This window comes from Halyomorpha halys, unplaced genomic scaffold, assembly GCF_000696795.3.
Source record: "Halyomorpha halys isolate HHAL.00 unplaced genomic scaffold, Hhal_1.1 Scaffold4.1, whole genome shotgun sequence".
Lineage (NCBI taxonomy): Eukaryota > Metazoa > Arthropoda > Insecta > Hemiptera > Pentatomidae > Halyomorpha > Halyomorpha halys.
Genome location: NW_027116287.1, coordinates 1,648,779 through 1,653,688, shown reverse-complemented (window position 1 = coordinate 1,653,688; position 4,910 = coordinate 1,648,779). Strand labels below are relative to the sequence as shown.

General features: G+C 28.6%; 1 protein-coding gene across 3 annotated transcripts in view; it reads left to right on the top strand.

The window, feature by feature from the left end:
• Positions 1–4,910, top strand: part of LOC106688107 (acid sphingomyelinase-like phosphodiesterase 3b) — a 940,469-nt gene that overhangs the window by 857,619 nt on the left and 77,940 nt on the right. The gene's annotated exons all lie outside the window — the stretch shown is intronic.

The window sequence follows — 4,910 nt, the reverse complement described above, 5'->3', positions numbered from 1 at the left end:
CATTCATATATTTGTACTATTTTAGGATTCGAATATTTTTTAATTTTTCATCTTTTGTATACAATTATTACATATTTATTTTGCTTAAGAGATTTTAAGCAGGAAACCACCCATAGGTTGTTCAAGCATCAATTTAAATTAGAAGCCACATGACTATTTTCTTTACAGATATCTTGGAGGAGTATCAGGGATTATTAAGGATGAGAGATTAAGAACTAATGGGTTAGGATGGGTAAAAAGTTTGGATAAAAAGACGCATATCTGTGAAAAAACGAAAAAATTGAAGAAAAATCGTAATAATAAGACCACGTTTGAAGATAAAAACTTTTTATTGTAAACTTAGTTCCTGGTAGAAGTAGGTTGTTATGGTGAGGAGGGAAGCAGGAGCTAGAAAGGGAATTGCACGAGCTCCCATCTCCTTCACGCCAACTCATTTTAGACGTACTATACTTTAGCAGTAATTTCTTTTTATTTGTCATTTAAGCCAATGTGACAATATTTAAATAAGATAAACCTATTTGATATATAAAGCTATTTAATTTTGCATGGGAATGCCGAGTCCAATCAAAATCGTTAAAACTTAAATAAAAAATTAAAAATCAATTCTATGAATTGGCGATTTCGGATCGTCAGTTTTGATAAAAAGTCACTATCACATCACTTAAGTATGTTGTTCATACAGACACACTGACATACATACTGTTTTGCTATACTTGGTAATTTGAATCAAGGGGACTTCAAAACGTTTAATGCAATCAAAATAGTTACATTACTATATATTCCGTTCATTGATAAATAAAAGTAATAAAAAACAATATTTGTTTATAATTTTAATACATATAGCCCAACATATTTAAATCATTCATAATTATTAAAGATATCTACATGGATATAATTAATATAAGTAAATAATATAAATTAGTAAGTGAAAAAAAATTAAACTTGGCCGAAATTAAGATGTCGTTGTGTGATCTATGAATTAAAAATATTCTATATTTACGATTTTAGTATTTTTTTTTATTCGGTAGACAATTTTTTTTTTCATACGTTGATATTTTATGGTTAGAATCTTTGAAAGATAAGTTTTTTTTCTGATCCTCATAGGAATCGATTGACAACAATTTTAGAACGGTAGGATTATTTATTACTGTGATGGAATAGTTCAAATATTAATCTAGGAAATAGGAAATAGGAATACAGCCCCACTGTATCTAAACAAGCCATCGATTAGTGTGTGACTTACTGTACAAACACCCACAACCAGGAAAACGTGATAGTTTTCGAAACATTTTCCCTCTGTTTGATTTTCATATCTCCTCTTGAGAGCCCAAGTGAGGTTGAATTATTAAAAAATCCTTCTCTGAATTTCATGAATTTTTTTCTGTGTGAGCAGTATAAAGCTATCAGAGTGAAACTGCTGCAAATGAAAAAAAAAAAAAAAATGTAAAAATATATCTTGGAACGGGTGGATCAAACGACATCAAGTTGAAGGTTTTCATTGTACTTTTTCACACTACAACTTCATTTACAGTTAAAAAAATATATATAAAACCGTGAAATTATGTATGTATATTTGTATTTCATTACGTGTGTTTGTGTGTTTAACACATGCGCGCGCGTCTGTGCAAGCGTATACATGTCTCTTGTCAAAATACATGATAGGACGATTTTTGTAACTTACAAAATTTTTACAAAGTACTATACTCCGTATTATAAAGCATAAATACAAATGATATTACAATTTGATATTATACAATTTGTTGTATTACATGAATATATTGGAGATTTTATATTGTTTACATTTTTTTTTAGAAAAATTAGTTAATGGTTATTTTAGTAAAATATAGATTGGTCCTTTTTTAATTTAGAATCATTTATTTAATGAGACACGATTTCTTAATCAATTGATTATAAAATTAGAACATAACAATTTCCAATAAAAATTATTAAAACAATTTTCTAATTGTAATTATTACGACTTTTTTGTACAAAATTGAACTAGAAGATTACTAATAAAATGGGAAGTAGGATAGCTTAGTGAGTAAGGTATTGTGCTCTAAAAACACAGGTTCGAATGAGGCAGCTCTGAGTCAACTCTTTGGGTTCGAGGAGCCATTTGGGGTCCACCCAGCCTCATAAAGTTAGTACCCTTAATTGGGGAAATCTCAAGGAGTTGAGCATGATCATAAACATGTCACTTCCATGTACAACCATTTCTCAAGAAACATTACTTCCTTACAACGTCGTAAACCCCTGATCCTTTGTGAGGTGTAGGTACTTTTTATTAAAAATTGTACAGACCCATTTGGTGTTTTTATTTTTATCAAAAATATTTTTAATAATTACTATTCGATAAGAATGTTTAGAATAAATAGGATTTTTATGCTAAAATCATCTCCGGAATCGATTACAACAGGCTTATATTTTTCAATCGATTCAAATTCCACTTTTTAAATATCTCGGTATGTGGAAAATTGGCTTTCAGCACATCCGGAAGTAAAGAAATTTTTATTTTTTGTAAACAGTTAGGCGTTAAATTAAAATTATTCAAATTCACTTTAAAATGTATTAAATTTTTAATGAATTATTTTCCCTATCTTCTTTGTACTCCTAACGAAAAAGAGCTGTTTACGAGAGTTAAACAATAATTTATCGTGTTTTGAATTTTGAACAGACTTCGTGTTCGATTCATCTTATGAATAGTCAAAATAAAGATGTTCATGTTAACTTAGTAGATAATTTTTTTTAATGCATCAACCACTTCGGGTCATTATTTCCTTAATATCCGAAATTTTTATTAGTCCTTATTGCCTAAATTTAATTTTTGAATAAAATTGTTCAACTATAGAAAAATGGAAACTTATATTATAATTTTTTAATGATTCAGAAATTTTATTTACAATATGTTTGTTATCCTGTAAAATTGAATGAGATCTGCTGATAATTCATACAAACATTTGAGGGAGTCGTATGTTCGGCATTCAGTTGGAATGTGTTTAAAAGTAACTCGTGTTCCGCAAGTCTGGCATACAGGTGAAGAATCGCGGGGCATAAGATAACCGTGGGTCAGGCGCGTCAAAATCACCTCCTATCTCCGCACATTTCTAGTGGATGATATCCAAGGGTTTATTGTCAGTAACATTTGTCCATATTTGATAATGAGAGCAATGAAGTCATCGTCAGGCTTTCTTTATTATAATTTTCTTTATATTGATAATAGGTTTGTTGAATAAGAAACAATGAGACTATATGTATATAAAAGGCTGGGATTATTTTAAATCGACAATACAAGTTCAAGGGATTTAGAATATGGCCACAGATACACAGATGAGATGTATATCAATGGAACCGGCTCAAGATAGGCATCTGAGAAGGGTCTGGAATTACCCACTCTGTAGTTCCCCAAAACTCATCCAGGACTTCCAGTAATGATAAGGACTTTCAAGGATATTTGTGAGCCTTTCCAAACTCGCTTTCTATAAAACAATTCTTAGACTCTGTTTTCGTCTTGATTAAGGACTGGTATTAATTATAATAACTCTAACAAAACAATTATCCTTTATTAAAGCGTAGTATAAATTGAAATTTGTTATTAAAAGTCGATTTATTATCAAAAACCTCTCCACTCATTTTTTAAAAAATAATTTATTTATTTATTGCTAGATATTACAATCTGCCACACAGTTGTGGGCAATAGGTAATATTGATGAATGATCACATTCATACTAAAATAAGAATAAAAATAAATAAATAAATTAAAAATAAAAACACATAAAAATAAATATAATCTCTCTTAAATTATATAAAAACAGAAGGATAAAGAAAATGAACATAAATCAAACTGTGTGCATGAAAAAAAAATAAAACAATAATAAAAATAATATAATCTCTAGTCACATTTACATCCACTCATTTTAAATATTTTTTTTGGTACACTTCATTAAAAAAAATAATAAAAATAAAAATTACTTTCTACATATATAATACATGAAATTATATACAATTTTTGTGTATTATATATGTAGAAAGTAATTTTTATTTTTATTTTTAATGAAAGATAAGAAAACAATACTAAAAATGACTGGGGAAGTTTTTAATAAAAAATCGGCGTGAGTTTTAATAACTAATTTTTTTTTTAATAAACATTTCAAAATTAAGATGATACTGGGCTTTGTATTTTATAGGAAAGGAAGAGGCGAGACCAATTATTTCTCTCATAGTCATTCTAATTATTTCGTAACTGTAATAATCTCAACAGCTAACTCGCATAAGGGTTTAAAGTAGAACTGGTTAACATTTCTACTCAAGACCTTAAAAGAGTAAGTCGTAAAAAGTCCTGAAACGTCGCCGTGATATAATTTAAAATAAAGATTGGAGAAAAAAGAGAATAAAACGGTTCGTTTTGTGTTTTATTCTATTTTATCTTTGCATTATATAACTTCATTTTTATTTTATTACCTTAATTATGTTATTTTACCTACTTATTCAATTACCTATGTATACATTTTATTATCCACTTCTTTCATCTCTTTGTTTTATTAATTCCATTCTGTACAATTTATTAATTTATGTCATTCTGTTGTATTTTATTTTTTTATTTTCTGTATTTATTGGTTATCATGTTCTGTTCTTAGCCCTAATGAAGGATAGAAATTCTGGCCGAAACGTTGACACGATTAAATAAGTTACTTCAACTTATTTGTGTTTTATTTTGACCGCACCCCCCAACCATCTTCTCCTCGTATAAGTCATCCACGGTCAACTATCTCTCATGATTGTCCTTGAGGATGGCCAAATTGGCCGAAACGTCGGACTGTTGATGATGTAATGAATAGTGTTAGGACTTAACATGGATACCTATTGATTTTTTTGATTTTTTTTTATAATCACTCAACCTCAAGAACAGCATA